Source organism: Jatropha curcas, chromosome 8, assembly GCF_041381405.1.
Source record: "Jatropha curcas cultivar XTBG-Jc1 chromosome 8, XTBG_Jcur_1.0, whole genome shotgun sequence".
Lineage (NCBI taxonomy): Eukaryota > Viridiplantae > Streptophyta > Magnoliopsida > Malpighiales > Euphorbiaceae > Jatropha > Jatropha curcas.
In genome coordinates this window covers 18,143,689-18,158,518 of record NC_143158.1, presented here as the reverse complement: position 1 = coordinate 18,158,518, position 14,830 = coordinate 18,143,689, and the positions used below count along the sequence as shown (strand labels likewise).

General features: G+C 38.9%; 1 non-coding gene across 1 annotated transcript; it reads right to left on the bottom strand.

Moving 5' to 3' along the window:
• Positions 1 to 10,661: 10,661 nt before the first annotated feature.
• Positions 10,662 to 10,767, bottom strand: LOC149494277 (small nucleolar RNA R71). Its single transcript, XR_016322367.1, has one exon. It is a non-coding gene; the product is annotated as a small nucleolar RNA R71 (small nucleolar RNA).
• Between the last annotated feature and the right edge of the window lie 4,063 nt (positions 10,768 to 14,830).

Genomic DNA, 14,830 nt, shown 5'->3' with positions numbered 1-14,830 from the left:
TGCCCAAGTGGTTACAGGTACAAACTTTCTATAATGCTCTATCTCCTAATATAAAAATCACTCTAGATGCAGCTGCAGGTGGATCCTTTGAAAAGAAAGGTATTGATGAAGCATATGAGTTGATAGAGGAGATGGCAAGCAACAGCCACTACCAAAACAATACCGAAAGAAGAAGAACTGCAGGAGTCTATGAAATAGACGCCATTACAGCACTTAATGCCAAGGTAGATAACATGGTAAGGAAATTGGACATGTTAACTACTAATCCTGTAAATTCTGTTATGCAAATTTGTGATAGGTGCAATGGACAACATGGAATTGGGGAATGCATCATGGACTCTTTAAATCCACAAACTTTAGAGTAAGTGAACTATGTGATGAATCAAGGAAGAAAGAATTACCCATATTCAAATTCATATGACAACAGGTTGAGGAATCATCCTAATCTATCCTATGGTAATCCTAACAATGCCTTGAATGCACCACCAGGTTTCCTCCCTCCAGAAAAGAAATCTCATGATGATCTCCTCACTGCCCTCTCCAAATCACACATGGAATTCATGAACGAAACCAGGGAGAACCATAAAATCCAGCAAGCTGCAATCAGGAATTTGGAGATTCAGCTAGGGCAGTTCGCAAACATGATGGCTTCTCGACCTCAAGGTACGTTACCTAGCAATACTGAAAAGAATCCAAAAGAACAAGTGCAGGCTATCACCTTGAGGAGTGGCAAACAATTAGATGAACCACTGAGGAAAGAAAAGGAGGAAAAAGAACAACCAAAGGTGCCTATCATTGACTTAGAGGAAAAAGAAAAGGTAAAACCTTATGTTCCCCCTGTCCCCTTTCCACAAAGATTAAAGAAAGCACAAGATGACAAGAGCTTCCTCAAGTTTCTGGATGTGTTTAAGAAGCTTCAAATTAATATTCCTTTTGCTGAAGCTCTTGCTCAAATGCCAAGCTATGCTAAATTCCTAAAAGATATCCTGAGCAAGAAACGAAAAATTGATGATCAAGGAACGGTAATGTTAACCGAGGAGTGCAGTGCAATTATCCAAAACAAACTGCCTCCAAAGTTAAAAGATCCAGGAAGTTTTTCTATCCCTTGTAACATTGGTAATCTTGACTTTGAAAAGGCTTTGGCAGATTTAGGTGCTAGTATTAATCTTATGTCCTATGAAGTTTTTAAGATGCTAGGTATGGGAGAGCTCAAACCAACAAGGATGTCTTTGCAATTAGCAGATCGTTCAATTAAATATCCTAGAGGGATTGTAGAAGACGTGCTTGTAAAGGTAGGTACATTCATCTTTCCTGTTGATTTTGTTATTCTTGATATTGATGAAGACAGGGAAGGATCTCTAATCCTTGGAAGACCCTTTCTTGCAACTGCAAGAGCATTAATTGATGTTTATGAGGGTAAGTTGACTCTAAGAGTTGGACAGGAAGAGATTGTGTTTGATGTACTTAAATCTTGTAAACTTCCTATGGATCATGGAGACTGTTTCAGAATTGATGTTGTTGATGAATGTGTGGAAAACACTTTGCATGTCGAAAATAACATTAATGAACCGAGCACCTTGAATGAAAAAGAAAAGGAACTTCCTAAGCATGAACTGAAACAACTTCCACCTCATTTAAAACATGCATTCTTAGGTGAAGACCACTCTTTTCCTGTTATTATTTCTTCTCACTTAACGCTTGATCAAGAGGAAAGGTTGTTGCAGGTTTTACAAAGGCACAAGAAAGCATTAGGATGGTCTATTTCAGATTTACAAGGAATAAGCCCAAGTGTGTGTATGCATAAAATTTTGATGGAAGAAGACTACAAACCTTCAATCGAGCACCAAAGGCGACTGAACCCAAACATGAAGGAGGTAGTCAAGGCTGAAATTATTAAACTCTTAGATGCCGGCATCATTTATCCAATTTCAGACAGTAATTGGGTGAGTCCTGTCCAAGTTGTTTCAAAGAAGGGAGGTATGACTGTTATTTCTAATGAAAATAATGAATTAATCCCCACAAGAACAGTCACAGGTTGGCGTGTGTGTATTGATTATAGAAAATTAAATAAGGCAACACGCAAAGATCACTTTCCCCTCCCCTTTATTGATCAAATGCTTGAAAGACTTGCAGGATATCCTTTTTATTGTTTCTTAGATGGCTATTCAGGGTACTTCCAAATACCCATAGCCCCTGAAGATCAAGAGAAAACTACTTTCACTTGCCCTTATGGCACTTTTGCCTATAGGAGAATGCCTTTTGGGCTATGCAATGCCCCTGCAACCTTTCAAAGGTGCATGATGTCCATCTTTTCTGATATGGTGGAAAAATTTATTGAAATATTCATGGATGATTTTTCTGTGTTTGGTTCTTCCTTCGATGCATGCCTTCATAATTTATCTTTAGTAATGCAACGATGTGAAGATACTAACCTTGTGTTAAATTGGGAAAAATGTCATTTCATGGTTAGTGAAGGTATTGTCTTAGGGCATAAAATCTCTAAAAAGGGGATTGAAGTAGACAAGGCAAAGATTGAGGTAATTGAAAAACTACCTCCCCCTAACACAGTGAAGGGCATAAGAAGTTTTCTTGGGCATGCAGGGTTCTACAGGAGGTTCATAAAAGACTTCTCAAAAATCACTAAACCTCTTTGCAATCTACTAGTTAAAGATGTTCCTTTTGATTTTGACAAAGAGTGTTTAGATGCTTTCAACAGGTTGAAGAAGGAGTTAATCTCAGCTCCTATCATTACGACACCAGATTGGACTTTACCCTTTGAACTCATGTGTGATGCTAGTGATCATGCTGTAGGAGCTGTTCTTGGACAAAGAAAAGACAAGAAGTTGCATGTTATTTATTATGCAAGTCGCACATTGAATGATGCGCAATTAAATTATGCAACTACAGAAAAGGAACTGCTAGCTATTGTTTTTGCTTTTGACAAATTCAGGGCATATCTAATTGGAGCTAAAACAATAGTCTACACAGATCACTCAGCCATCAAATACTTGCTGGAAAAGAAGGATGCAAAGCCAAGACTCATTCGTTGGGTACTTCTATTGCAAGAGTTTGACCTAGAAATTCGCGACAAAAAGGGGACCGAGAACCTCGTTGCTGACCATCTTTCCAGGCTGGAATTGGGGGAAGAAGATACAAGCGAGCTACAAATCAATGAAAGCTTTCCTCATGAACAACTTCTTCTAGTGGCAAACGCCCAAACCCCCTGGTACGCTGACATTGTTAATTATCTTGTTTGCAAAATTCCTCCTCCCCAATTTTCTTACCAACAAAGGAAAAAGTTTTTTCATGATATCAAATTTTACTATTGGGAGGAGCCATTTTTGTTCAAGTATTGTAGTGATCAGCTCTTCAGGAGATGTATACCGGAAACTGAAATAGAAAGTGTCCTTAAATTCTGCCATTCAATGGAATGTGGAGGTCACTTTGGAGCAAGCAAGACAGCTGCGCGTATACTAGAAAGTGGTTTGTATTGGCCTAATCCTATTTTAAAGATGCTTATAATTATGTTCGTCTTTGTGATCGTTGTCAAAGGTTAGGTAACATTTCGAAGAGACATGAAATGCCCCTGAACAGCATCCTTGAAGTCGAAATCTTCGATGTATGGGGTCTGGACTTTATGGGACCTTTTCCACCATCTTATTCAAATCAACACATTCTAGTGGCGGTGGATTATGTGTCAAAATGGGCAGAAGCTGCTGCTCTTCCAAATAACGATGCCAAAAGTGTAATGAGCTTCATCAAGAAAAACATTTTTACAAGGCATGGTACTCCTAGGGCAATAATCACGGACGGAGGTAAGCATTTTTGCAATAAATATTTAGATTCCCTTCTTGCAAAATATGGTGTCACTCATCGTGTAGGTACTCCATATCATCCTCAAACAAGTGGACAAGTAGAGGTCACTAACAGAGAAATCAAAAAGATCCTCGAAACCACTGTTGGACAATCACGAAAGGATTGGTCCAAAAAGCTCGACGATGCTCTATGGGCCTACAGAACTGCATTCAAAACACCTATAGGTATGTCTCCATATCGCATGGTGTATGGTAAGGCTTGTCATCTTCCTGTAGAGTTAGAACATAAGGCGTTTTGGGCCATTCAATTTCTTAACTTCAATACAAAGGAAGTTGGCCAGAAATGATTGCTGCAGCTAAATATGATGGATGAAATGAGCCTCCATGCTTATGAAAGTGCCAAAATTTACAAAGATCGCACTAAACAATGGCACGATAAGCGCATTATCATGAGGGATCTAAAGGTGGGCCAGCAGGTGTTGCTTTATAACTCTAGACTTCGGTTATTTCCCGGTAAGTTGCGCTCTAGGTGGTCTGGACCATTCACCATCAAGGAAATCTTTCCTCATGGTGCGATTGAAATAGTGGATGGTAAGTCAAATCGAAGTTTCAAGGTAAATGCTCAACGTTTGAGAAGCTATCATAGTGAAAACTTTGAACCCATCAAATCAGCAATTGGTCTTGCCTAGCCGAAACTAAGATAAGTGCGTAGAACTTAACGACGTTAAACAAAAGTGCTCATGGGAGACAACCCATCTATTTTTCTTATTAAAATTTTTTATTATTTATTTATTTTTATTTTTATTTTAATTTTCAAAATTCCCAAATTTTCTCCATAAGTGTTCTTTTGTTTTAGTTGGAGTGTTTTGTAGGAAAAAGTGGAAATCCAGAACCAAGCACGCCCGGCCGTGCTATTTAGCACGCCCGTGCCGTGGGGTCAGGTTCCAGCACGCCCGTGCGTTGTTCAAGGGAGATCACACTTGAAGGACAGAGAAGAGCGCGAACCTCACATGCACGAGCGCGACCAACACTCGCGATCGCGAAACGACAGTGCGCGAGCGCGAAAGGCGCAAACGAGAGACAGAGAGTTAGTTAGCATAACTCGCGAGCGCGAAACTACAACTCGCGAGCGCGAGGAGCGCAACTAGAGATCCAGAAGCAAGCACGCCCAAGCCGTGCTATTTAGCACTCCCGTGCCAGGTACGTCTCGTTTGTTGTTGTGCAGGTCAGAGGGGAGCACGCCCAGGCCGTGCTCATCAACACGACCGTGCCACGATCAGATCAACTTAGTTATTGGCGCCCCTATTCAAAGAGCACGCCCCCAAACCCTTTTTTTCCCCACCTCGCACACCCTAACCGTCAACTTTTCTCTCAAATTCGCTCTCTTCTTCTCCCTTTCTCTCAAATCAAACACTCTCCACTCAAAATTTTTACATAATCAACTCCAACAATGCCTCCTAAATACAAACGTAGCAGACCCGCATCATCCGTTGCTGCTCGGAAGCGTTCAGCTACGAAATCCTCCAAGGCCCCTCAACCTCCTTCACCTCCTGCACTTCCATTCGAGTTCGCCTCATCCGATCAACAAGAAAGGTACACAAAATTATCTCTTCGACCCATTTTACCGAATAGATTTATCGATGAGGCTGCCCTAGCGCAAGTGGGTCTTAGGGATATTGTGTTAGACCCTCTTAGGAGAATAGGATGGGGGGAATTTATTGATATGAAGGACTTAGTCTATGCCCCTCTAACTCTAGAATTTCTGAGTTCCTATCGCGCTTTTATTCCGTTATTGCCTAATTCACCACCGAGCAGGGTTAACTTTAGGCTTCTTAGTCAGGATTTTGAAATGTCTGTGAATGAGATTAGCCAAATTTTCGGTTTCCCCACAGAAAATAGTCAAAACCAAATATCTAGTGATTTTCGTGCACGCAATACTTGGCGAGATTTTACAGGTGAAGTAAATTACAATCCTAGATATTCGAAGGCATCCAAATTGAAAAAACCTTCCTTGCGGTACATTCATAATTTTTTGTCGAATACTATATTTGGAAGGAGTGAAAGTGATGGAGTGTTAGGTTTGAACGAATTATATTTTCTATGGGCGATTGAAAATGGGGTTTTATTAAATGTTGGGTATTGGCTCTGCTAGAGATTTGCGAAGGTGGCTAGAGCTGACAAAGGAGCTATAATGATGGGGTGTTTTGTGACCCGAATTGCTAGATATCTACAGATTTGGAACCCGGCTAGGCCCAATTATGATAGTGTAGGAGGGGGGTGTGGTACCAGATTGGATGTTGATGTTATGATACATATGAAGTTGATTGAGAAAGTAGGAGATGCATATCGGGTAGTTGGTGCTCCAGAGGATGACTCTAATAATGAAGGAGCAGAGGCCGCAGCCGGTGCTGACATGGAGGAGGACAATCCTCCACCTTTTACCTCTTCTTTTGGTGCAGGTACATCCGGTGCTGGTCCATCGTTCCAAGGCCAATCCAACATGACAAATGATGAAGTCCTTGCAAGAATGATGTCTCGGATGGATCTCTTTGACACGCGCCTTAACGGGATGGAAACAATGATTGCAGATCGCTTCCAGTCCATTGATTCTCGGATGGATACCATGAAAGGCCAACTCCAGACCATCCTCCAGCTTCTACAACCACCCCCACCGTCGGAGAATTGACGGATTTCCCACTTTTGTTTTGTTTTTGGTTTTGTTGATTTTTGTTCTACTACATTGTCTCGGTTACTTTCATTTTAAGTTTTGCTTGATATTTGAATCTTTATAACTTCTTGGTAGTGTTTGTTCTTATTATGTAGTTGTTTCCTTTTAGCTAAGACACATTCCACAGCAATTCTATTGTATTGTTCAATACAATGTTGGTAAGGTTTCTTTCACTCTCTTATTACTTTGCTTCTAGTAATGCAATAAGTTTGGGGAAATTATACACATTGGGGACAATGTGATCGATTGAATTGGGGGAAGGAAATTTTGGCTAAAAATTTGTGTTTTTGTTTAACATGTTTGGAATGATTACAAGTAAGCTTGAAAGCTCTCATGTCTAGTAATGAGTGTTAAATATAGTTGATTCTAAATTCTAGCATACTTAAGTTTTGAGTTTGAATTTTTGACTCAATCATGTTCATTGATCTAAACTATTTGTTTCTAGATTTTTAAACACTAATTTTTATGAGAATTATGATGTATAGGTGTGCTTTATTCTAAAGTATTCTAAACCTCGGCATTCCTAGAACAAAAATTAGAACCCCTTTCGAGGCGAAAAATTTAAATGTTTACATTTTAAAAGAGATGATTTAGGCAATTTTTGTTGACCCTTATATGCAGCCTAAGACCACATAAATAAAAATATATGACCTTTGAAACCAACTTTGAAGCCTTAAACCGTAAAATTTTCTTCTTCACCCTCAATAAACCGAGCCATTAAAGCCAAATTCAAATCTCCTACCCTAAGTACAAAGGATTGTATGATTAAAAGATTCGATTTTTAGAATATAGCAACAAAAGAAGGAGAAGTCATCAATTACTACTAGCAAATAAAGAAAAGAAGAAAGAATCAAGAAAGAGGCACATGAAAAGCAATCAAAAACATTCAAGAAAAATAGAAAAAGCCAAGATCAAAAAGTGCAAAACATTAAGGAAAGACCTTGCCCAAGATGCCTCTAGCTAGTAAGAAAGTTTCAAAACAGACACTCCTTAGAACTAGAAAAGTGCAATTAAAATAGAATCTTGAATGTTATACATTCTTTTGTACTCTTTGTCTACCTTTTATCCCTTTCTTTGATTAAGCTAAGTTTTACACCAAGAAAGCCCCATTACAACCCGAAATAAAGACCTTTTGATTTTTTAAATCGTATGCATTTAAATCGTGGAGAAAGAATAACTAATTTTGCATATGGGAATGCCACTGTTGCACTATCAATTGTCTTAATTTTGAAAGGTTGAAGATTCTTTAGATAATTCATGTCCTATTTATCATAAATTGAATAAATATTAGTGTTGACAATCTCTTTAAACTTGTATTTTACTCAATGAATGTGTTTTATTCAAAGTCAAGCTTAAGTATGAATAGCATGGAGAACGACTGCGTTTATTCACTTGTTTACTAATCATGATATCTTGAAAGATTATTGAAACCATCTCCAACCATGTTAAACTAGTGACGTCAAATTATTTTTTCCTTTTGGTTTTGTTGCTTGAGGACAAGCAATGGTTTAAGTTTGGGGAATTTTGATAAGTATAAATTTTATAGTGTTTTTAATATAGTATTTGTTAGAATTTTAGTAAGTTTTTATTACTTTAATTTGGTTTTAATCACTCTTAGCATAATTATGATCAAAAGCTTCCTTGGTCTTTAATCCGCTTGATCTAAGAGAAAATTGTAGGATTTCAGTGCAGAAAAGAACTCTAGAATGCAAGGCACTCAGCTCTAGCACGCCCAGCCCGTGCTAAGTGACACGCCCAAGTCGCGTTATGAAGCAAGTCTCAACTGCGAAAAAAATGGCCAAGTCGCGAGCGCGACTTTCAAAGACGCGAGCGCGACAATCAGAAAAGAGAGTCAGAAGATTTGCAAGAAAGCTCGCGAGCGCACCTTCCATATGCACGGACGCGAGCTGAAGTCGCGAGCGCGACTTTCAAATGCGCGGGCGCGACAAGCAGATCTGAGTTTCAGAAGCAATTGGACCAGAATACGCGAGCGTGACATTCATATATGCGGGCGCGAGCTGAAGTCGCGAGCGCGATATTGGTATGCGCGGGCGCGAGACAGCACCTTTGAGAGGCAGAACGTTTCCCAGCAGAAGTCGCCAGCGCGACTTGCAAATGCGCGAGCGCAAGAAGCGCAACTCAAGAGGCAGAGAAGAGCACGCCCCGCCTGTCCTATGTAGCACGCCCTGTGCCTCACTATCCAGACTTCCAGGCTAAAGCACGCCCAGACCGTGCCAGATAGCACGCCCGTGCTATCATCAGGCGGAACCAGCGTGAATTCAATCGCAAATCAAACTCTTCTCACATAGACCGACTTCAGGGAGTTTCCTAAACATACTAATCAAGACCTGGACCTATTCTAGGAGGAAAAAGAGTCCTAATCAAGAAGAAATCAAGAACCTAAACAGTCATGATCTCCTATAAAGGATTTTGCACTAAATAAGGATTCTATTTCCTAAAAGGAGTCAGACTGGCCTTCAGGACCTCTATATAAAGAAAGGAACTTCTCATAGCAAGGAGCTCGTTCTGGATCTTGTTTACATTCGACATCTCTCTCGTTTTGCTTTGTACACTTTACTTCTTCTCAAAGATTTCAAGCTTCAAATAATTGTGCTAAGATCAAGGAAGCCTTCAACATAGTTGTGATACAGTTTTTATTCTAAACTCTTCATCTTGTTTCTTTCTTTATTATTGTCTTTAATTATGATGAATGATTCAAGTGTGATTGAGTTTAATTTAATTACTATGTCTAGCTAAACTTTTATACTAGGGATTTGATGTAATTTAATTCGATTCCAGCTTATAATATTAGATTTATTTTTCTTTGTTCTTGTTATAATTTATTATTGTGCTTAAGGCTTCCAGGCAGAATAATTCCCCTGGATTGATTTATTTCAATAATTACATTCGGGAGAAGGGTTATTGATATGAACAAGGTAATAAATTACTTGAGAATAATAACTTGATGTGGAAACTATATGGTTTGACTCAAGGGGGGTTTTCATAAGTTAATACAGTATTAAGTTGTGGATTCATAAAACAACCATAAAACCTAATGATCTGATTCATGTTTAATTTCTCTATTAAGGTAGGTGATTAATTTGGATTAGAATCGCTAACAATAAATCGGGAGAGCTTGTTAGTGACTTTAGGGTTGTTTTCTCCTATTTGAACAATTAAACTTGATTAATGAACTAATAAGAATAAGCTGGATAGAATTAAATGAAATCAAATTCCCTAGTAGCTTAATCTCCTGATTTCTTTTCACAATAATTTTGTTTGATCTCTTTTACTTTGAATTTTATTTACTTTATAGCAAATTCCCTTTATCATCGTTTAAATAATAATAGGTTAACACAATTTTGGTAATTGATAACCAATCCCTGTGGATACGATACTTTCTTACTCTATACTACTTGTTGCGATTTCGTACACTTGCGAAAAACGCATGTCAAGTTTTTGGCGCCGTTGCCGGGGATTGGCGTATCAATATCAATACGAATTACCCTGTTATTAATTTAGACACTCTTTCGTTTTTATTTTATTTTCTTTTAAGTACTATTCCAGGTTGTTTTATGCAAAGGAAATCAAGGAGGACTGAACCTCTAATCTTTGATCCGGAAATTGAACGAACTCTTCGAAGGCTCAACGCTGCAAGAAAAACACAAGAAGTAAAAATCGAACAACAGGCAGACATGGCTGACGATATCGAAAACGAGAACATAGTTGGACCACCACTTCAACATCCGGTCCGTACCTTAAGGGATTATACAACACCTAATCTGAATGGGACAACCTCAAGTATTACAAGACCTAGGGTAGAAGCTAATAACTTTGAGATTAAACCTGCAATTATCCAAATGCTCTCTACCTCAATTCAATATGGAGGGCTGCCTAGTGAAGATCCTAATGCTCACATCACCAATTTTTTGGAAATTTGTGACACATTCAAACAAAACGGTGTTTCTGAAGATGCAATCAAGCTGAGACTTTTCCCTTTTACTCTTAGGGATAAAGCAAGATCCTGGTTACAATCATGTCCAGCTGGAAGTTTTACCACATGGGATGAATTAGCTCAAAAATTTCTAGCTAAATTCTTTCCATCCTCAAAAACCACCAAGTTGCGTAATGAGATAATGACATTTGCTCATCATGATCAAGAGAGCTTGTATGAAGCTTGGGAAAGATTCAAGGACTTGCTAAGAAAGTGCCCACATCACAGTTTGCCCAAGTGGTTACAGGTACAAACTTTCTATAATGCTCTATCTCCTAATATAAAAATCACTCTAGATGCAGCTGCAGGTGGATCCTTTGAAAAGAAAGGTATTGATGAAGCATATGAGTTGATAGAGGAGATGGCAAGCAACAGCCACTACCAAAACAATACCGAAAGAAGAAGAACTGCAGGAGTCTATGAAATAGACGCCATTACAGCACTTAATGCCAAGGTAGATAACATGGTAAGGAAATTGGACATGTTAACTACTAATCCTGTAAATTCTGTTATGCAAATTTGTGATAGGTGCAATGGACAACATGGAATTGGGGAATGCATCATGGACTCTTTAAATCCACAAACTTTAGAGTAAGTGAACTATGTGATGAATCAAGGAAGAAAGAATTACCCATATTCAAATTCATATGACAACAGGTTGAGGAATCATCCTAATCTATCCTATGGTAATCCTAACAATGCCTTGAATGCACCACCAGGTTTCCTCCCTCCAGAAAAGAAATCTCATGATGATCTCCTCACTGCCCTCTCCAAATCACACATGGAATTCATGAACGAAACCAGGGAGAACCATAAAATCCAGCAAGCTGCAATCAGGAATTTGGAGATTCAGCTAGGGCAGTTCGCAAACATGATGGCTTCTCGACCTCAAGGTACGTTACCTAGCAATACTGAAAAGAATCCAAAAGAACAAGTGCAGGCTATCACCTTGAGGAGTGGCAAACAATTAGATGAACCACTGAGGAAAGAAAAGGAGGAAAAAGAACAACCAAAGGTGCCTATCATTGACTTAGAGGAAAAAGAAAAGGTAAAACCTTATGTTCCCCCTGTCCCCTTTCCACAAAGATTAAAGAAAGCACAAGATGACAAGAGCTTCCTCAAGTTTCTGGATGTGTTTAAGAAGCTTCAAATTAATATTCCTTTTGCTGAAGCTCTTGCTCAAATGCCAAGCTATGCTAAATTCCTAAAAGATATCCTGAGCAAGAAACGAAAAATTGATGATCAAGGAACGGTAATGTTAACCGAGGAGTGCAGTGCAATTATCCAAAACAAACTGCCTCCAAAGTTAAAAGATCCAGGAAGTTTTTCTATCCCTTGTAACATTGGTAATCTTGACTTTGAAAAGGCTTTGGCAGATTTAGGTGCTAGTATTAATCTTATGTCCTATGAAGTTTTTAAGATGCTAGGTATGGGAGAGCTCAAACCAACAAGGATGTCTTTGCAATTAGCAGATCGTTCAATTAAATATCCTAGAGGGATTGTAGAAGACGTGCTTGTAAAGGTAGGTACATTCATCTTTCCTGTTGATTTTGTTATTCTTGATATTGATGAAGACAGGGAAGGATCTCTAATCCTTGGAAGACCCTTTCTTGCAACTGCAAGAGCATTAATTGATGTTTATGAGGGTAAGTTGACTCTAAGAGTTGGACAGGAAGAGATTGTGTTTGATGTACTTAAATCTTGTAAACTTCCTATGGATCATGGAGACTGTTTCAGAATTGATGTTGTTGATGAATGTGTGGAAAACACTTTGCATGTCGAAAATAACATTAATGAACCGAGCACCTTGAATGAAAAAGAAAAGGAACTTCCTAAGCATGAACTGAAACAACTTCCACCTCATTTAAAACATGCATTCTTAGGTGAAGACCACTCTTTTCCTGTTATTATTTCTTCTCACTTAACGCTTGATCAAGAGGAAAGGTTGTTGCAGGTTTTACAAAGGCACAAGAAAGCATTAGGATGGTCTATTTCAGATTTACAAGGAATAAGCCCAAGTGTGTGTATGCATAAAATTTTGATGGAAGAAGACTACAAACCTTCAATCGAGCACCAAAGGCGACTGAACCCAAACATGAAGGAGGTAGTCAAGGCTGAAATTATTAAACTCTTAGATGCCGGCATCATTTATCCAATTTCAGACAGTAATTGGGTGAGTCCTGTCCAAGTTGTTCCAAAGAAGGGAGGTATGACTGTTATTTCTAATGAAAATAATGAATTAATCCCCACAAGAACAGTCACAGGTTGGCGTGTGTGTATTGATTATAGAAAATTAAATAAGGCAACACGCAAAGATCACTTTCCCCTCCCCTTTATTGATCAAATGCTTGAAAGACTTGCAGGATATCCTTTTTATTGTTTCTTAGATGGCTATTCAGGGTACTTCCAAATACCCATAGCCCCTGAAGATCAAGAGAAAACTACTTTCACTTGCCCTTATGGCACTTTTGCCTATAGGAGAATGCCTTTTGGGCTATGCAATGCCCCTGCAACCTTTCAAAGGTGCATGATGTCCATCTTTTCTGATATGGTGGAAAAATTTATTGAAATATTCATGGATGATTTTTCTGTGTTTGGTTCTTCCTTCGATGCATGCCTTCATAATTTATCTTTAGTAATGCAACGATGTGAAGATACTAACCTTGTGTTAAATTGGGAAAAATGTCATTTCATGGTTAGTGAAGGTATTGTCTTAGGGCATAAAATCTCTAAAAAGGGGATTGAAGTAGACAAGGCAAAGATTGAGGTAATTGAAAAACTACCTCCCCCTAACACAGTGAAGGGCATAAGAAGTTTTCTTGGGCATGCAGGGTTCTACAGGAGGTTCATAAAAGACTTCTCAAAAATCACTAAACCTCTTTGCAATCTACTAGTTAAAGATGTTCCTTTTGATTTTGACAAAGAGTGTTTAGATGCTTTCAACAGGTTGAAGAAGGAGTTAATCTCAGCTCCTATCATTACGACACCAGATTGGACTTTACCCTTTGAACTCATGTGTGATGCTAGTGATCATGCTGTAGGAGCTGTTCTTGGACAAAGAAAAGACAAGAAGTTGCATGTTATTTATTATGCAAGTCGCACATTGAATGATGCGCAATTAAATTATGCAACTACAGAAAAGGAACTGCTAGCTATTGTTTTTGCTTTTGACAAATTCAGGGCATATCTAATTGGAGCTAAAACAATAGTCTACACAGATCACTCAGCCATCAAATACTTGCTGGAAAAGAAGGATGCAAAGCCAAGACTCATTCGTTGGGTACTTCTATTGCAAGAGTTTGACCTAGAAATTCGCGACAAAAAGGGGACCGAGAACCTCGTTGCTGACCATCTTTCCAGGCTGGAATTGGGGGAAGAAGATACAAGCGAGCTACAAATCAATGAAAGCTTTCCTCATGAACAACTTCTTCTAGTGGCAAACGCCCAAACCCCCTGGTACGCTGACATTGTTAATTATCTTGTTTGCAAAATTCCTCCTCCCCAATTTTCTTACCAACAAAGGAAAAAGTTTTTTCATGATATCAAATTTTACTATTGGGAGGAGCCATTTTTGTTCAAGTATTGTAGTGATCAGCTCTTCAGGAGATGTATACCGGAAACTGAAATAGAAAGTGTCCTTAAATTCTGCCATTCAATGGAATGTGGAGGTCACTTTGGAGCAAGCAAGACAGCTGCGCGTATACTAGAAAGTGGTTTGTATTGGCCTAATCCTATTTTAAAGATGCTTATAATTATGTTCGTCTTTGTGATCGTTGTCAAAGGTTAGGTAACATTTCGAAGAGACATGAAATGCCCCTGAACAGCATCCTTGAAGTCGAAATCTTCGATGTATGGGGTCTGGACTTTATGGGACCTTTTCCACCATCTTATTCAAATCAACACATTCTAGTGGCGGTGGATTATGTGTCAAAATGGGCAGAAGCTGCTGCTCTTCCAAATAACGATGCCAAAAGTGTAATGAGCTTCATCAAGAAAAACATTTTTACAAGGCATGGTACTCCTAGGGCAATAATCACGGACGGAGGTAAGCATTTTTGCAATAAATATTTAGATTCCCTTCTTGCAAAATATGGTGTCACTCATCGTGTAGGTACTCCATATCATCCTCAAACAAGTGGACAAGTAGAGGTCACTAACAGAGAAATCAAAAAGATCCTCGAAACCACTGTTGGACAATCACGAAAGGATTGGTCCAAAAAGCTCGACGATGCTCTATGGGCCTACAGAACTGCATTCAAAACACCTATAGGTATGTCTCCATATCGCATGGTG